The following is a 20,645-nucleotide window of genomic DNA, read 5'->3' as shown; positions in this document are numbered from 1 at the left end:
CTTCCTGTTTGATTCTCCATCCTCATCAACAGAACCCCACTCCAGAACCTCTGAGCCCTGACTCCTTCTGGAATGGCCTTCTCTCCATGACTTAACATGCTGGGCCTTTCCAGACATCAGTATTTCATTGGTCTGGCATAGGAGTCACATCTTACTGTCCCTATCTGATTTAGGAAAAGTCTGCAGGCTGCTGAGGCCTTTGAGGCAGCTGGTCCTCTTTCCAGCAATGATTTCCTCCTCTTCCCTTTTGATCCTGCCCAAATTTTCATGAAGTTCTCCTTAAACTGTTGAGTTCATATGCATGGACGCTCTTCCTCCTAGGCGTTGACGGATAGCATTTATAGCATCACACTGAACTTTTTCACTCGTCGCTTTCTTCTCTAGGCTGGTTCTCTTCTCCAAAGTGCAGACTAGATTATTTTATCTTTTTGTTCAGCATTTCAACAAATATTGACATTCTTCTTCACTAGGTCAGATATTGTACTGAAAGCCGAAGAATCAAATGTCAAGTGAGAAAACTCAGGTCTCTATACCATTTACTGTCCACTGGGAGCCATTAAAAGATTTTTCAGAAGCTTTTTTTTTTTAACTGAAGATATAGTGTTTTTAAATGTACCTATAAAGTTATGAAAAATGAAAGGAGGGGCACTCATGGGATCCCAGCCTTCCCTGAGAATTTATATGTAGATAACAGTTGATGGAGGACGGAGTTGTTTCAATGGTAGAGCCATTGGTAAAGTGCATGTTCTTGTAAACAAACTCTCATGCTTCTGTGAACAACCCTAATGAAACCCACTGGGTCACGTGCAGCAAAACAAAAGACCTGAACAAAAGCAGAAGGGAGCTGGTCACAAAGAAAGATGAATGAAAGAGGAGGACAAGAGGCTGAATATGACCAAAATACACTACCTGTATGAAATATAATAAACCCATTATGTATGACTAATAGGTGCTAATGAAAGTATTACTTTAAAGGTTATAGTGAGTATTGTAACTGTGTTTGATGTTATTAGACACAGTCACACATACAATTCATGAATTTCTGTAATTTTATAGCAACTATGAGGCTTTAAAATTAAGAAACAAACTTTTCCTGAGGTGTCACCCTTAGGCATATATTTGAAAGAATCTAAGTCAGGATGCCACTATGAGGCTTTAAAATTAAGAAACAAACTTTTCCTGAGGTGTCACCCTTAGGCATATATTTGAAAGAATCTAAGTCAGGATGCCACAGAGACAGCAGCTCATCCACGTTTAATGCTTCACTATCAACATTAGTCAGGGTATGGGATCAGCCTAGATGTCCAATAACACATAATGACCAAGAAAATTTGGTGCCTGCTGCCATGCTCTCTGCCATGATGGTCATGGATTCACACTCTGAAACTGTAAGCTCCAAATAAATGCTTTATTTTGTAAGTTGCCTTGGTCACGGTGTTTTATCACACCAATAGCAAAGTAACTAAGGCAGTACATTATATACAGTGGACTTTCATTCAGCCATAAGGAATGAAATTTTTTTCATTTGAAAGAGAACGATATAGAGTCTGAAGCAGCAATCACAGGGCCTGCATAGGTCTACACCAGGTCCTTTGCATATATACTATTGGTTTTCAGTACTTTTAGTACTTTTATGGACTCCTGAATATGTGAATGAGTGAATCTCTGATTCTTGTGCCTTCCTTGGGGTTCTTTTATTTTTTTGTTGGTTTGGCTTGTCCAACTTCAGTATAATGGTTTCTGTTTTATCTAACTGTATTTTATTTTATGTTTTGTTGTTATCTTTCAGAAGCCTGTTCTTTTCTAATGGGAGACAGAAAAGGAGTGGATCCAGAAGGGAGAGGAGGTGGGGAGGAACTGGGAGGAGTAGAGGGAAGGGAAACTGTATTCAGATTACATTGTATGAGGAAAAAAATCTTATGTTTTATAAAAGGGGAAAAATAAAAGCATTTCAAGTGTGAAAGAGAGAGAGAGAAAAAGAGAGAGAGAGAAAAAAAACTGATGAAATTGAAATCACTGTGCCAAGCAAAATGTAGAACACTCAAAAATATAAACATTGCATGTTATTTTTTTTCTCATATGGGTATCTAGAATCTGTGTACGTATGTGTGTAAGGGAGACTACTAGGGAAGAGAAAAGGAATCACCAGGAGGCAGCAGTGGGGAGAAGGGAAAGCAATGAGAGGCTGATATGGTCAGAGCATGTATGCAATGCCACCATGACGTCAGCTGTTCTGTAAGTAAAATGAAGGAATTTAAATTTAAGGAACTCTCTGAATGAATTCTAACCACACAAACCACGGGCTTTGAAATTAAGTAACTTTTTGAAGACAAAGAAATATAAATATTAATACCTTAAATTAATAATAAAATATTTAACTACATATATTATTTTGGATTTTCTGTATTTTTATTTTGAATTCTTTATTAATTTGGATTTCCAGTTTAACTTGCATGTTTTTTAAGGAACATGAATAAAAATATCCACAAATGTCTGGATTTCTTCCCCGCACAGCAAACAGAAAGTTGCACATCTTGGTCCCAATACTTAAGAAAAGCCATCCAATTAGTTCTGCTCATTAAAGGTGGGAGGTGAAGCGGTGACAGCCACGCCTTTCTCTGGCTCTCTTGCCCTCCCTTGGCAAAAAGGAGGGTTCTTTCCCAGATGGTTCATCTCAAAATGGTAGAGGGTCTTTCCCAAGGGTTCTGGAGCAACTTTACAGAGCCCAGAACTTCAGGTTCTCATTAACCTATAGTGGGCATTCGACCTAAGCCAGCCATCAAGACTGTGGAATTAATCCGGTGAGACCAGGAAAGACGTCAATGTGACCCAGCCTACCCACTAACAGGACGTTGTTTTCCATTGTTTGATGCTGTTTTCCTTTTGCAGATCTCCTATGTCCTCAGGGGTCCTTTAAGCAGCCCCCTGGATATTGTATTGATAGGTAGCTAGTGCATAAAACAAGGAGTGGACTCCGTTCAAAATGGATTACACACGTGTGTGACATTCTCAAACAACTAAAAAAAAAGTACTTCCCGAGTCTTAAGAGAGCTCAAGTAAGAAGGTGAAATGAATTTCAAAAAGTGGTACAGGTCGGAGAATATTTACCGAGCTCACACGGAGAAAGAACGAAGTCAATGCCTCAGAGTTCTGTGGATGGCATGAGGTGCATGCTGGGACAGACTCTGAGTTCTAAGTAGCAGCAAAGGGATGGATGGACGCCATCTAGACAATCGTGTGTCAGTTTCCCTACAGTAACTTCACAGTTACAATGAACTGCTTTCACCAGTGGCCCCAAATAAAAGCAAGGCAAGATGTTTCTCATGCCGAAGAAAAGAGAGTTGCTCTGGGACAACATTCAACTGTGTTGAGAGAGACCAAGGAGGAGGGACTCCCACAAGCAAAAGGAGGCTGATCCATTAGAGAGAGAAGGAAAACACTTCTCTTCAAGTAGCATATGAGGAATTGTTTTGTTTATTTTCTGTTGTTTGTTTTTGTTTGGGAAACAAGTTCTCACACAGCACAAGTTGGCCTTGAACTCGCTGTGTGGCCAAAGGTGCCATTGAACTTCTACACCTCCTGTCTCCATCCCTTGCTGGAATTGCAGGTCTGAGCCACCACACCTCATTTTCTGTGATGCTGGGGATAAAGCCCAGGGCCTCCTGCATGTTGACCTTGTGTACCAATTTCCTCTGAGGTGAAACATTCCATCCTGGAGGAAGATTTCTTAAGACTCAGTGTCTTTTTAATTGTTTGAGAATTTCATACATGCATGTCATCCATTTGGAATAAATCCACTCCCTTAATCCCTTCCAATTCTTTCTCGATCCTGCCCACCACTTTTCCTTCCTAATTTCATGGGCTTTTTTGTTTCCAACCCACTCAGTCCAGTTATCAATGCTCCCTTGTTCGTGTGTGTAGAACCACCTACTGATATAAGAGCAGCCTCTTGGAACCTGGATTCCTGAAGAAGATGGACTTTCCTCCCATTCTAGGAACCATAAATTGTCCTTGGCTCCTCAGCTAAGTGTGAGCCTTCAGGAGGCCTTTCACCATCCGTGCTGGATTTTTGGTTGGCTTGATCTTATACAGGTTTTGTGCCTTTGGTCACAGCTGCTGTGAGTTCAAGTGAGCAACCACATCTCATGCCTGACAAATACTGGTTCGTGGAAGCTGATGACTCTTAGAATCTTTCCACCCCTCTCCTCCAATGAGCTCCGAGCTCTGAGAGAAGGGATGTGATATAAATGTCCTATTTAAAGCTGAGCACTCCAAAGTCTCTAATTTTGGCATTCTGACTAATTGTGATTCTCTATGTTAATCACCATCTACTGTAAAAAGAAGTTTCTCTAATGAGCATTGAGAATGTAGTACTCTATATGTACAACAGTAAGAATTGGGGGGGGGGATTTATTGCTATCTTCATTTAGTAGAATAATAGTTTTAGGTTTTCCCTTAGGACCCATAACCTAGCCAACCACAGATTTCTGGCCCAGTTAACAATATCAGGCATTAATTCTGTCTTATAATGGAGTGGGTCTTAAATTCAATCAGAAAGTATTTTTATTTCCAAACACTGGCATAACCATTGTTCCTTGTGCCAGTGGGCATATCTTGCTAGGTCAGTCATTACTGTATCCAGGTTTATTTGTATTTCTGATACTGAAGATCAAATGTAGGGCCTTGCAGATGCTAGACAAGGGCTCTTCCACTGAGCAATAACTCTGACCTAACAAGATAAGTTTTGAAGGTATGACGTCTTATCTAGCAGCAGTGTCAGGATAGAAAAGCTTTAGCATAATCAACAAAAAGAGGAACCTCACATATCTTGATAGACAGTCTTTTTACAATGTGGCCTTAAGAACACATAACATTCTCAAATCCATGTGTGAACTCTGATCAAGCTGTACCCAAACCAATAATCCCACAGCTCTCACTTCTTATTAATGTGGGGATAAATTGAAAAAATTTTATTTTGACCTAAAATATTGCTAAGATTTTGAGGAACAAGTAAGTATCCTCTTCTGCTTCTGATAACATAATAGAGACTGGACCAGACATCCCATCCTAAGCGGAGAGAAAACTGGACAAAAATTCAGAAGAATTGTTTTTGTACACATAGGGTTAGAACAGGATGCTTTCTGTTTATCCCTAATTTCTGCTCCAAGGAGCCATTTGGCTGTAATATTCTATGCACATCTTAATTGTCCCGGGCAGTGTAACCGGGATGAAAGAAGATCTCAAAGACCGCATGGCAGCAAAATGTCTTTAATCCCAGCACTCATGAAGCAGTGGTTTGTGAGTCGGAGGCCAGCCTGTTCTCCACAGTGAGTTCCAGGCCAGCTGAAGTTATACAGTGAGACCCTGTTTCAAAAAGAAGAGAACAGGAAGAAAAAGCAAGAAAAGTGAGCAATCCTGACTGAAGAACAGACATTATTGCATAAATAAGTTCTACAGAACATGCAAACTTACTATAAATAATAAGTGAATTGGTCAAGAGTGTAATATACAAAACCTACAATAACCTAAAATAAACATATCTCTCTATGGAACAAAATAATTTTTAAAGAATGAACAAGATGAATAGCTTTTGGAAGCATCAAGAGAACGTGAATTACACAGGAGACAGTGGTATGTCTGCACCTGCACACCAGCAACCGTGAGTCAGTGTGGGAAGGAACAAAAGGAGATGTGTGCGAAGACACTATGCTTCTTATTTAGACATTTGTAAGACGGAGGGAGATTCTCTACAGATCCAAAGATTCAATGAGATGTCAATCAAAGTTCCAGCAAGATGTTTGAAGAAACTGACAACTTGAGACCCAAAGTAATGAAACTAGACAGAAAACTATCTAAATTTTTTTTAAGAAATAAAAATTTTGCAGCACTTACAGTGACTGATGAGGAGAGTCATTCTAAAGCGACATTAATGATGGCAATCTCCTACATTACAGACCAGTGGGACGAAGTGAAGACGATGGAAATAAGACTTACACATTCATGAGTATATCATTGCGCTTTTTTTTCCCTTTAAAGTTTAGTCAACACAACAGGCTCTCCAACTTCACTGAGGTGGCTGATCTCACCCTCAATCAAAGCCGTGAATTGCTGAACCAGGCCCGGCTTCAACTTTCTTGTCAGCACCAGGGGGAACAGCGCTCCTTCTGTGGATATCTCAGTCCACTTCCCCTCTTGAGAATCTTGCAGGCTGCTCACCATCTGGACCTATGGACCAAGGCCTGCCAGTCTCAGGATTACTGTGACACAGGGAGGCAGGCACGATCTCCAGAGGTAGGTCAGGGTCACATCGGAGATAGTGGATGTCCTCGTTTGTGAGGTACCACTAGAAATGTCTCCAGGCAAACTGCACCTTCACATGGCCTCAAGACTTAAGGCTTCATTGGCCTTCATTATGTGAAGGTTGGGCACATTCTTGTCTGCCAGCTCGGGGCGTTTGGGCATATGGAACATCTTTCTTGGCAACTATCACTCCTTCCTTAAAAATCAGTTCATAGATGGCAACCTGGTTCTTCTTAGGCATCAACATCACCAGCAGTTGTAGGGTCCAAGGCAGATTGGAATGCTATCTCATTGTTTTAAACAGTGTTATGATCTATCCATGTGAGTCTACTAAATGGGTAACAGAATTTACTAAGATATAAATTGAGGAAATAATACAGAACGGAGTAGACAGCTGAAGTCGTCCTCTGATCTGACTGGAGCGAATCCACTTCACAGGCAGGAGCAGGGAGAAGGGGCATGTGACCCTTCTCCTTTCCCTTATAAGAGGTCACCTACAACGGCAGGAAGCACCGCCTCCTTCAGGCCCTATAGCCCAAGGTCATGGGCAAAGCAAATACCACTACAAAACAATGTTGAAATAATGCATCGACGAAAGATCAATCTTTTCAACAAATAACGTGGCAACAATTAAAGATTCACAAACAAAAATAAATAACCTGCTCTCCATGGCACCCAATACAAAAATAAGTTAACATGCACCTATCACAAAAGGACTTGTACACATATACTTCTAAAGTTTTACTTATAGCAGCCAAAACCTGGAAACAAATTGAATGTCCATCAGCAAGTGAGTGGATTGTCACATTTTAGGATTTCCATACAATGTCATATTACTAAACTGTAAAAAAGCAATGAACTGTTGATATAGATGACATATTTGAATTTCAGTAACATTATACTAAATTAAGGAAAGCTGCCCCAAAAAGCCACACTGTATTATTCCATTCATAAGAAATGTGAAGGCATGTAAACCTAATGAATGATGATAAATATCCCATCGGGCTTCAAACTGGGTGAGAGGTTGCCTGAAAGACCTCTAGGGAATTGTGTTGGTGATGGAGATGTTTTATATTCCAACTGGGAAGGATAATTACAGATGTGGAAGTTCACAGAGCTTCAAAAAACACATAAAATGTATTACATGTAAATTACATCTCCACAAAGTTGATTTTTGAAGATCTGCTCAGACATATCTTTAAGAAAACTTTTGAATTATACTCTTCTAAGACTCAAATGCTTGACAATAAATTTAAACATGATTAAAACCAGAAACCTAAGATGGTTCTTGCCAAGGAAAGGGGCTATAAAATTTCCTGTGTGGATCAAGATTAGAAAATGTAACCCTTTCTTCTGAGAATATGATTTTTCATTTTTGAGTTCTAAATTGCTTTATTCCCTCAGGTCCAAAAGGAATGTGTCTTTCATCCTCAGCTTATGCAATTCATTTCTCTCTATTACCCCTTTTCTCCCCTCCACCTCAATGGGCACTAACATTCCCATCACACACTGGAATAGACGGCAACCTAAAACTTTTAATTCATGTATTATATTTATACAGCTCATAAAATGGCTTGTTATTATATTTATATATATATATATATATATGCTTGCATATTTTATTTGTATTTTCTCTAGTTTATCACTATATATATAGTGATATATATCATATATACTATATATGTGTATATAGTACATATGTAATACTGTATATATACATATATATTTGTCCATTTTTTTGGTTTCTACACTGATTATCTGCTCCAGTGTAGACTGCTGGAGCTGTGTCATCTGTCTTTCACTGGAGTGCAGACCATCTAGGTTTCCCCTGAGCTCCCAGCACTGACCACTGTTCTTCTGGATGCACAGAGAGGACATTCTCTGAATTCTATTGGAAATAGAACTCGCTCATTCAGTGCAGTTGTATTTGTATTATTTGCTTAATTTCCAGAAATACACCAGTGTCCATTCCCAAAAGCAGTCCATCATGTATTTAAATTTAGCCTTGTTGAACTATATTCTAGCAATACTGAAATAAAAATTCTGTTTGGTTTCTGGATACTCCACTCCCACAAGAAAAGAAATAAGGATACAATTCATCTCCATCACCCTGGGTGGTGGTCCTAAGAGACTCTTCAGGAGATCTAAGGACAAACTGATGTACTGTCTTTCGGAGCTGGGAGGAGCTGCCTGGCAGGAAGCCACTATCAGTGATGACAGCTCTAAGTATGTCTTCATGCTTCACAATCTAGATTCATTTAGAAAGCTAAGACTTGAGGGCTTGCCTCAACTACCTGTGAAGCCAAGGACAGCTGAAGCCATGATAGGAATGAAGTCCTAGAATCAAACCTAAGTGAATGTTCCTCTGGTTAAACTTAAGATGGTACTGATTCATATACCAGAGTGATTAATCTCAAATGCACAGCTGCATTTGTCTTTAGGAGTTTGGTGTAAGTCCCCAAGCAGGAAAGACTATGAAATAAAATGTCCGATACAAACCTTCAAGATTTCTTAGTAAGTGGAACCAAATTTTAGCTCAATTTCAATTTTTTTTATTATTAAGAAATTTTCTGTTCATTTTACATACCAACCACAGATCCCCCCTCCTCCCTCTTCCCGCCCCCCAGCCTCCCCCCCCCAAACAACCCCCCATTCCCACCTTCCCTTGTTTATAGAATCCCTCCTCTCTCTCATCAATTGGACTCCTGGAGCTCATCCTGGTACCCGGCTGTGGATCTCTGTATCTGCTTCCATCAGTAACTGGATGAAGGCTCTATGATGACAGTTAGGGTATTCACTAATCTGGTTATCAATTAGACCAGTTCTGGCACGCTCTCAACTATTGTTAGTAGTCTAAGGTGGGGTCATCCTTGCAGATTCCTGATAACTTCCCTAGCACCTTGTTTCTTCCTATTCCCATGATGTCTTCATTTACATGGTATCTCTTTTCTTGCTCTCCCACTCTGTCCCTGTTCCAGCTCAAGCCTCCCATTTCCTTATGTTCTCATCCCCCATTCTTTACCCTCCATTGCCGCCCCAACTCCCAGTTTGCTCATGTAGATCTCATCTATTTCTCCTTCACTGGGCTATCTATGTGTCCCTCTTATTGGCACAGGAGACCATTTCCTAAATATAACACCAGTAGCACAGACACTGAGGGCAACAATTAATAAATGGGGCCTCCTGAAACTGAGAAGCTTTTGTAGGGCAAAGGACATGGTCAATAAAACAAAACAATAGCCTACAGAATGGGAAAAGATCTTCACCAACCCCACATTTGACAGAGGGCTGATCTCTAAAACAGAAAAAGAATTCAAAAAACTAGACATCAAAATACTGAACAATTCAATTAAAAAATGAGCTACGGAGCTAAACGGAGAATTCTCAACAGACAAATCTCAAATGGCTGAAAGACATTTAAGGAATTGCTCAACATCCTTAGTCATCAGGGAAATGCAAATCAATTTCAATTTTTAAAAGAGAGTTTCACGAAGTATGGTCCAAATGCTTCTTACAGTTTTATGGTGGTTAGTTTCAATTGTCAACTTGACCGAATGCAGAATACCTGACAAAAGGGTTTCAAGGATGGATTGCCTAGATCAGGATGACCTATGTGCATGTTTATAAGGGATTATCTTTATTACATTCATTGAGGTGGGAAGACCTACCCATGGTGGATCCACTATTCCCTGGGCAGGGTATCCTGAACGGTGTAGAAGTAGAGACAGCAAGCTGAGCACAATAATCACGTTAAAAACAAGCAAATACTGTTGATGCAAAGACACAACCCTTACCTCTAAAGGAATATTGGAGTTTATTCTGGAGCCAGATATGAGTGACAGCAGTCAGAGGACACAGATTCAGGTGTCCCCAAACACCTTGTTCCAATTGTAGTAACAGGACAACTGTAAACCAAGGCCTTTTCAAATACATCGGTGGAAATATCAATGGGTGGGTTACAGCCAAGAGGGAAAATCGTTACTATAGACCTTGGATTCTCTCTGACAACATTCCTAGTCTTTAACTGGTGGAAGCTAGTGGTAAGTTAGCACATTCCAAAAGCTTTCACCTGGTTGCCACAAGAATGTTATATCAGGCACAAATAGGTGAAGAATAGCTATTGAGAAGGATAAAGATAGGCCAAGGTAAATTGTAATTAGGCTCTGGACCTGCAGCTCTGCTGTGGATATCGCTCTGTATAAACAAAATGCTGACTGGCCAGTAGCCAGGCAGGAAGTATAGGCAGGACAAGCAGAGAAGAGAATTCTGGAAAGTGGAAGGCTGAGGAGAGAGACTCTGCCAGCCACCGCCATGAGAAGATGTTAAGATGCTGGTAAGCCATGAGCCAAATAGCAACTTATAGATTAATAGAAATGGGTTAATTTAATATATAAGAACAGCTAGCTAGAAGCCTGCCACGGCCATACAGTTTATAAATAATATAAGTCTCTGTGTGTTTACCCGGTTGGGTCTGTGCAGCTGTGGGACTGGAGGGTGAGAGAGATTTGTCCTGACCGTGGGCCAGGCAGGACTGGAAAATACTCCAGCCACACTACAGCATTCCAATCTCTCTACAGTTACGAATGTTCCAATCAGTTAGCCAACTTATAAAAAGTTCAGTTGTAAGATGTGGGTTCATTTCTGGAAATCTTCATTCAGTACATAGTGATGAATTCAATGAACGGAAATGAAATGTGTGGTTATAGGAAATAGTGTTTGTGTGTGTGTACTAGTTGCAGGCTAAAATACAAGTTATCTGGGTGTGTATATTTAAAGCCACAGAAATCTATGACATCAGCAAGGGAAAGAGGGTAGAGATGTGTTTAGCATCATTTCTGTAGCTAGTGAATTTACTGTGTTTCCTTCTGGGCATGGGGGTTACTAACAGAAGCACAGGTGACCTCAAACAATTATATCACCAAATCTTCCCACTCTAGCATAGACGAGAACTTCCCTATTTCTTCATAAACAGAGCCCCCTTGAGTTAACCTCCTACCCTCCACATACTGTACCATCTCACCAGACAACATGTAGCCAGCACAAATTTAGAGAGGGTGTTCAGGCACAGTCAGTAGCTAGAATCTTGGGTGAGGATTTTATGGCTTTCCCCCACTCAGTCTTTCTTCGGAGGAATGTCAACAGGCCTGATCTTATCTTGCCTGTCTGGCAGGCAAGTACAGCTGCTCTCTTTAAGATGGTGTTGGCTGCTGTGCTCTGAAAACAGAGTTCCACGCCTTCTTAAGCTGAGAGTGCCATCTTCCTTCATCAGAATCCTAGAGCACAGGGCCTCCTGCCTCCTTTACTACATCATGGTCCATTCTCATCTCTCCAGCACACAGGACTTTCCCCATAAAAATGCAACCATGTTGAGGTGCTAAGAATGACTTTCTGTGTAAAAGAAAAATGAATCTTCCTTAAAAGCGGCCCACTTATGAACATGAGAATTACCGCTGTTGTTCAAAGATGGACACTCCGGAATGAGTTTCCTATGGCAGGAAAACTGATCCAAACTAAAACGGGGTGGATAACAGGGAGGAGATGGAGGCAATCGAAGGACAGAGGAGACCTAAAAGGAAGCATGTGGTGACTGGGTACCGTGTTTAGGCTAATGATAAACCAATAACAAAAGAATGGTCTGCATTCTTAGTTCTATGAACTATTTATATATTTGTGCCAAGTTATTCAGAGATTCTTTCTTGGAATATATGAATTCACACTTCACAATGCTTCTAGACAGAATTACCACCCAAAACAACTCCGGAGCTCTAATTCCCAGTGAATCAGTCAACCCTCAGCTGTGCTAACAGCAGACTTGGGCCCTGAAAAAGTGTCTGTGGCTATAATTCACTTTCTCATCATTCTATTTCATAACAGAACAAAACTTCACAATAAAAGGTCCCGGAGAGCATGATAAATATTTGGAGGACTGTGGGAGGCTGTGGGGTAACAAGAAAACAGTGACAGGGAGTGCAGAGTCTATAGTTAATCAAGGAGCTTAGAAAAGAGCAATTTTCAAGTCTTGTCTGCTTCTCATAGCTGGGATCCTAAAATTTTCATCCAAGGCAGAAAGCAAAAGGAAAGATTGCATCCAGCATCTTCAGCTTGGCTCTGCGTAGTACTCCAAGTTAAAAATAGCTGCTATAGATAATTAATGTTGCGACATTGCTAATTTATTTAAATGAGAAGTCTCATCTATGGTGTTTTCATCCTTGCTCAGCCAGCTAAACTTTGCCTGAAGGAGAGAGCACACTGGGGGTCACTAGACTATTACTAATATTAGGGGCTTCACTCATTAAAATGATTTCCAAGTTCTTCAGTGCAATAAGCACATGCCGTTATCATTATTTCTATTTTTATTTCTTTGGGGTATCACCACCAAAAGCTGGAATGGACTATAGCAAGGGAGGGACTCTGCACTTGCTCTTTAGACAATGTGAAGGATAGTGTCTCTGGAAACTTCTGGTACATTCTCATGACCTGGAGGGAAATGACTATCAACACTGTAAAGTCCATCAGACCTAGAATCTCCAAAAAGAAGTTATTAGTGACTCTTAAGCTTTGGCTTTCCTAACAGCAAAATTGGAGCAATGATATGTATTTTGCAGGATTATTGTTAATAACTAGAGGCAACGTGTATTTAAAATGCAATGCATTTGATAAGTGGTTGGTAAATTGTAGTGTTAATATCACCCTCAGAAGTTTGAGAAGAAAACAATCCATGAAATAAATAGGCCTTGTTAAGTCTCCTGTAACACGAATCCTAACTGGCCTTAATCATAAAATCCCAGAGTCAGATATTGGGGTAAATGCTGAAAGATCAGAGAGACAAAGGAGCCAGCCACAGCCACCTCTTACCTAGCCAACTCCTCAGTCTGAAAGGGAGGTCGGAGCTCCTTGTCTCCACCTGCCTTATCATCCTCTCTCTGCCCAGCCATATCACTTCCTGTTTTCTTCTCCCAGGTCCTGGGATCAAAGGTGTGTGCCACCACTGCCTGGCCTCTATAGTTAACTAGTGGCTAGCTCCGTACTCTGATCTCCAGGCAAGCTTTATTTGTTAGAGAATGAACAAAATATCACCACACACCACAGTGCCCCATCCTCAGTCATTAGCATGAGAAAATACTCTCTTATGTCTGATCCAACCTAAGCACAGCCACATACAATTCTTTCTGGAAAGCTTGTACTCAGTATATTTGTGTGTGTTTCTCTTGAAATTATTTCACTCAGGGATGCTCAAGTATGAGACTCATGATGGAAGAGAAGCCTGTTAGGTCCTACAAAGAGAAACAAAAAAACCTCAGATAATATAAAAAGATCCTCAGATTATGTAAATTAGTGTATCTAACAGAACCTTTTGCAATCATGGGAATATTCTATACATTTATGTTCTAATATAGTAATGACTGCACATGTCACTAAATATATAACCCAATATAGTAGTGTTGGCACAGGTCTGTGTATTTATAATCCAATAAAGTAGTAACATGCCTGCATATTTGTAACCAATAGAATATGACTACACATTTCTGCCTGTTGAATACTTGACAAACTGAATTTTCTTTTGCTTTATTTAGCATACATTCAATTTTAAATTTAAGAGACACACTGTGTTGAACAGTTTTTGTCAACTTGACACAAGCTAGAGTCATCTGAGAAGAACCCTCAATTGAGAAAATGATCCCATCAGATTGGCCTGTAGGCAAGTCTGTGAGGCATTTTTGTAATTACTAATTGATGCAGAAAAGCTGACCCCACTGTGGGTGGTGCCTCACCTGGGCAGGTGGGTCTGGGTTGTATTTAAAAAGCAAATTGAGCAAGCCATGGTGAGCAAGCCAGTAAGCAGCATTTCTCCATGGTGGGTCTGGGTTGTATTTAAAAAGCAAGCTGAGCAAGCCATGGTGAGCAAGCCAGTAAACAGCATTTCTCCATGGCTTCTGCTTTAGTTCCTGCTCCCATGTTCCTGCCTTAGCTTCCACCAATAGACTGTGATCCAGGATACACAGGCCAAATAAACTCTTTCCTCCCCAAGTTGCTTTTGATTAGTGTTTTATCACAGCAGTAGGAAGCAGACTAATACACATACATACCCAGTGGCGAATGAACTGGGCAGCACAGTTCAACCACTGATAGAATGTATTATTATCATGCTGGTAATATTTAAAATAGAAAATGTAAACATTAAATATGAGTATCCAGCTAAAATAGTTATAATTCTCTCAAAGATGGATAAGAAAAAATAGACACTATGATGCCCATATTTATCATTAATTGTGTTTATTACCAAAACATAATAGGAAAACAAAAGTTATCAGCCTGGAGAGTGAAACAGCAGATTTCTATGCTGCTTACACATCACACATTCAGTTACAGAATGTTCCTTAATTATTGCCTGTCCTCTATGCTCTCCTTTTCTATCCTCTAAGCCCCAATTATATTAGACATATGCTCAACTACACAGTCTACCTCCTTGTTGGTACCTTCTTCCTCCTACTTTTTCCATTTCCACATTATATTTGCTAATTTTAGTTTTTTCTAACTCTGCCTTCCAATACAGCAGTTCTTATTTTAGCTCTGACCTACCTATTCTTTGACCATTCTATTGAATTTTAATTTCAATGACTTCAAGTTCTTTTCCATTTTTTTTTTTCAGACTTGGATATTCAGCTGCATAACAGCCACCACGCTCCCAGCACTGTTTACTTCTTCTGTGGCTGTGAGGAGGCTACACATGGCTGCCCTGCAATATCTTGCAGGCTGTTCTAGTATCCTGAGCTCTTAAGGTTCCAATATTCCTCTTCACTGTGTCTCTTTATGCTCTGCTTGCTAAATTACTTTCCTCTATGATTGATACATTTAATCGCAAGCTGTGTTTGGGAGTGCCTTGGTGTCCTAACCAGCCGCATATGTAGCTATACCTCATTTGCTTCTGCTAAAGACCCCGGAATGTCACTGCACGAAAGATTGGTATCCAGACTAAAGAAGGATGTTAACCTGAAACTCTGCATTTGAATACTGAAAAATCTTAGATCTTTAATTTCTCCCATAATTAGTTTTTAGTTTTTACATTTGGGTTTTAGTTTTCCGATTCTCCTGTCAACAAGAGACAGCAAGTCCAAGACCCAGCCTTCATACATTTCTGCCTGCTACAAGTCAGTGTTTGACTTGTCCTCTGCTCCTGGGAGAGCTTGAAAACTATAGACAGCCGTTCCTGGGACCTCGCTCTCCAGTCTAAACACTCCCCTACCCCAGGCACTGAATCAGCAGCAGGCAGGAGTAACACTCACTCTGGCTTGTTAGCTTTCACTTTTTTATTTTATTTTTTTGGCACACAATTTGTGATGGCTAGGGTTGAGTGTCATCTTGGAAGGATCCAGAATCACCTCCCTAGGAAACAAGCCTCTGGGCATACCTTAATGGTTTACCCAGATGGGATTAGCCTCTGAGCCTGCCTGTGCAGGATTTTCTAGACAAGGTTAAGTGAATGTAGGAATAGCCACATTACCTGTAGGTGACACTGTTCCATAGGATGGGACCCTGAATGCAACAGAAAGGAGCAGCAGCCTGAGCACCCGCCTTCCCTCTGTACCCGGCTGCAGACGCAATGTGACTAGCCAATGCAAGCTATCACATGTGTGCATGCATGACATCCATGCCATAATGAACCGTACTCTACAACCGTGAGCCTAAATAAGCCCTTCCTCCCTTGGGTGGTTTTTGTACAGCATTTTACTCCAGCAACATGAAAAGTAACCAACACACAGTGACTACTGTCTTACAACTTAGGCTTGTTATTTGTTTATCTGTAGTTTCTGTTACTCTCGGAGATAAGCACGTCTCCTGCGAGTTGTCCATCACAGTCAAAGAACTTTGATCTACATTGTACTTCCTCCTGTTTCTGCTTCTAGTTCTAAGGCTGCTCCGGTCAGCTGACTCTTGTGCCGTTTCAGATCTAGAAACTTCATTAGCTTCTGCTGATCACACTGAACACAGCTACATGTTCTCTAGATATTCTGAAGTCCCATGGAGCCACCAAGGTAGAGAGAAGCTAGTCACAGCATTCACCACACCCTGAATCTTGTCTGTTTCATAATCTTTCTTTTCTAAGAGACCTGGCTCTGATTTTCCAGTAGCCCCCCTGCTGGTTCATGTCTTCTTCCTGAACATGCCTGGGAAGGCAGATTTTTCCAAAGCAGAGCTGTGTTCACCAACCGCACTGAAACATTTTAGGTGGATAAGATTTTTCAATAAATCTTTAGATCCTCATAAATTATGCAGCAGAAGACACAGGCAAGATGAAAGATAGCTAGGGGATTTTTTTAATTAAGAAGACCATAGTTAATCCATAAGCAGCAAAGAAAGCATCATCCACTTTAAAGATTATGACATTCGTACACACATATCCACAAACACAGACATAGGCAGTATAAAATATGTCTATCTGAAAATATTTATTAAGCACTTAATAAGCAATGTACTAGCTTCCAGAGATATAATTAAGAACAAAACTATTTAATTGCCTCCTTTTCCTGCTAAATTATAAATCTGAGGAGGACAGAAGCTGTATTTTGTTTATTCATCATTGGACTATGCACTATACTGGCACTTAATATTTGAGAAACAAATAAATGCCAGATTATAATATAATATTTGCAACAAATTATAATACAAAGATAAAAGCCTAAAGGGGACTAGGGATGTATCTCAATGGTAGAGAACATGCTTAACATGTGCAAGGCCTTAGGTTGAAATCTTAGCACATGCACACACACACACACATACACAAAGCATGCGTGGGTGGTGGTAAAGAATATTATATGAAATTGTTCCTTAATGTAACAGCTATAAAAATAAGACACGGCTCACTATCGTCTCGTTCACTCATGTGGACAACTTTTCCTATGAGCAAAACCTTAACAGCCCCTACGCACCTGTCTCCTCCACTCTCTTCCCACGACTCTCTTCTGGCTTTTTTTGCCCGCTGATCCTGCACCTCATGACTACCTTTCCAAAAGTCACTGTGTGTGCGTGTGTGTGTGTGTGTGTGTGTGTGTGTGTGTGTGTGTGTGTGTGTTTGTGTACATGAATTTGTGCGTATGTGCAGAGAAGCCAGAAGTCAACATTGGGTGTGTTTTTCTATTTCTGTTTTTTTGCAACCGTCTCTCACTGAGGCTAAAACCCTTTGATTGTCTACACTGGCTGCCTGGCCAGATAATCCCAGGGATCCTGCTCTTTCTCCTTCTCAGTACTGTGATTCTTATGATGCTGATTTCTACGTGGGTGTCAGGGTTCTGAACTCAAGTCCTTCTGTTTGTTCAGCAGTCACTTTACCCACTGGGCCATACCTTCATCCCCTCTAAAAGATCTTCTGTCTGTGGATCCAGGACACCAAACGATCATGATTCACGGGATCGAACTTTGGCTTTCTCTCTGCCAGCTATTTAAATTTGTTCAGAGAACAGTCTCTGTGTCACCAAGAAAGAACACTTCAGAGGCCTTCTTACTCTCTCTGTTCAGCTAATATTAGGTTACACAGTCACTTAAGCCATAAAGCACCATATCCATTCAGAAAGTCAAATTTTTCAGTACAAGGTATCTCTTCAGCCTTTATTCAAAGACTCTCTTCCACCTCTGCTAATGCAGAGGCCACTTGCCCTTGGAGAGGGTGGTGTATTTCTCTGTTTTCTTTCTTCCTTTAATAAGTGTTGTATTATAAAGGTAAAATTTACATCAAGTAACATTCACTACTCACTTTTAAGTGTATAATTGACTTTTGGCAACTGTATATAGAAAATCATCACAATAATATTGAACATTGATATCATCGTATAGATTCCTTCTCTTTGCAGGCAATACCCAGTAGCCCCTGGAAATCACTGTTCTGCTGGCTAGTCCTATACTTGAACCTTTCCTAAGACTTTACATAAACAAAATCATACAGTATGAAATCTTGTACCTGTAGTTCCTTTTGTGTAGAATAATGCTTTGGAGGTTCACATATGTTATAGTATGTCAGTAATTTCATCCTATCTTCCTGAGTGGTATTCCACTATGTGAACATACCATTATGGATTCATTCACCACTCAATGGATAACTTGACTCTTTCCTTATCTTATCTATTAATAAGAAAGCTTTACAAATTGTTATGTGGATATCAGCTGAAATTTGTATACTTGAGAGGTGGATTATGAGTCAAGCTTTTGTTGGAGGAATCTTCTAAGACTATTGCCACTTGTATATGTCCTTTAACAAAGTATTTCTCCAATTAATTTGCTCATTTTGTATGAATTGCATTGTATCTTATAGTTACATGAGTTCTTGATAAAGTGTAGACATGAGTATTTATCAGATATATGTCTGTATTTTATTATAGCATATGTCTTTCTTTTCCTTTAGTGTCTTTTGAAGAACGTAAGTTTTGTTTTTGTTTCGTTTTTGCCTTTTCAATGAGATAAGTATTTATTTATGACACAGAGCACAATGGAAAACAATATATAAGAGCTTGGACTCCTAATGTCATGTAACATGCTCTACTGCTTAGAGTCCTGATGACAGCGACAGTATTGGAAACACAATTTGTTTCTGTTTTTGCTTCCATTCTTTAAAAAGCTCATGGATGTATACAATCTATCTTGGTCATATTCACCACCCATTCCCTCCCTCCAACAACTCCTAGATCTCCTCCAACACACCTGCTTCCCAAATGTATGCTTTTTTATTTTTATTTTTATAACCCCAAGACCAATTTATGCTTCCAATATACACAGGGGTATGGAATCATTCACCGGGCATGGCAACCTACCAATGCCCACCCCCTCCCAAAGAAAAGGGACCCTTCCTCCATAGTCATCAACCGCCAATAGCACCCCAGCTAGGCCTGGGGCAATGGGATCCCTCCCCCACTTCCTGTAATTTTCACTTGTGTTAACCTTCTGTAGCTCTTGTGCAGGCAACCACAGCTGCTGGCAGCTTACCTGTGCAATAGACTCGTCATGTTCAGAAGCCAGCACTTCACAGCATGCCTCCCCATCTTCAGGTCTTACATTCTTTCTGCCCCTTTCTGTGATGTGTTCCCTGAGCCTTGGGGCTGAGGTGTTGATAGAAATGCTCCATCCACAGCAGCCCAGTACTCACAGCAAAGCATTCCCATCACTTTGAACAGTCATGAGTCTCTGTAGTAGCCACTACCCTTACAATAAGAAGTCTCTGTCATCATAGAGCCTTTGTCCAGTGACTGATGGAGGGAGATGCAGAGATCCATGGCCAGGCACCAGGCTGAGCTCTGGGAATCCAATTGATGAGAGAGAGGAGAGATTCTGCAGGCAAGGGGCATCGAGATCATGATGGCAGGACGTGCAGAGATGACCGGCCACACTAGTGGAAGCCCATGAACTGTGGACTGGTGGCTGTGGAGCCCCCATGGGACTGGACTAGGCCCTCTGGACACGGAAGATGGTTGTTTGGCTCGAACTGTTTGGGGGGCACCCAGGCAAGGGGATCAGGGCCTGTCCCTGGTCTATGGGTAGGCTTCTGGGAATCACACCTATACAAGGTTTGATGCCTTGTATAGCCTTGGTGCAGTGGGAAGGGGCTTGGACCTGCCTAGGCTCAGTGTGCTAGGCTCTGCTGACTCCCCATGGGAGACCTTGATTTGGGGATGTGGGGATATGGGGTGGCTTGGGAAAGAGGGCTGGGAGTGGGAGGAGGGAGGAGGGGAGATCTGTGGATAGTATGTGGAGTAAGTAGAAAATTTCTTAATAAAGAAAAATGAAGGGGAAAAAAAAGAAGCCTCCCTGACCAGGCTTTTGCTTTTGATGAAGTCCAATGTGCCTTTTTCTTTAAGGTTCATGCTTGTTTTGGTTTTGTTTCCTGTTGCTATAATAAAATGCCTTATAAAACCTATTTAAGAAGAGAAGGGTCTGGAGGGGGTCTACTCCTTGCTCCTGACGACTCCCCCTTCCCTTCCATGAGGAGAATGCAACTGCCACAGACCCATCCAGAAAAAGGGCTGATCCTTGACAGGTTACTAGGTAGGACCAATCAGGCAGGAAAGGGAGTTCAGAGGGGAGAGACCCCCTAGGACCCTGTATTGATGGGAGCCATTTATCTGCTCTAATAAAGTCTGTAGCTCTTGTTCCTCCTCCCGCCCCCATCTCTCTCTCCAACTGGTGCGCCTCTGTTCCCTCCATGATCTATAACTTACTTTCACTCTGTCACCTGCCCTCAGATCTTCAGCTGGGATTGTCTAGGACCCTCAGGATCTCCACTTCACTCTTGACAGGTGGGAGCGACCACCTTGGCATTCCTCCTCCTCCTCACGTCTGTACCGATTACTGCCTAGAATCCT

General features: G+C 41.0%; 1 long non-coding RNA gene across 1 annotated transcript in view; it reads right to left on the bottom strand.

Moving 5' to 3' along the window:
- Window positions 1–12,908: 12,908 nt before the first annotated feature.
- Window positions 12,909–20,645, bottom strand: part of LOC131909433 (uncharacterized) — a 27,062-nt gene continuing 19,325 nt past the window's right edge. Inside the window, exon 4 of the long non-coding RNA XR_009378846.1 lies at window positions 12,909–13,574. This is a non-coding gene — a long non-coding RNA (uncharacterized LOC131909433). The remainder of the gene's footprint in view (window positions 13,575–20,645) is intronic.

The sequence above is a fragment of the Peromyscus eremicus genome, chromosome 4, assembly GCF_949786415.1.
Source record: "Peromyscus eremicus chromosome 4, PerEre_H2_v1, whole genome shotgun sequence".
Lineage (NCBI taxonomy): Eukaryota > Metazoa > Chordata > Mammalia > Rodentia > Cricetidae > Peromyscus > Peromyscus eremicus.
This window is presented reverse-complemented; position numbering and strand designations above follow the sequence as displayed.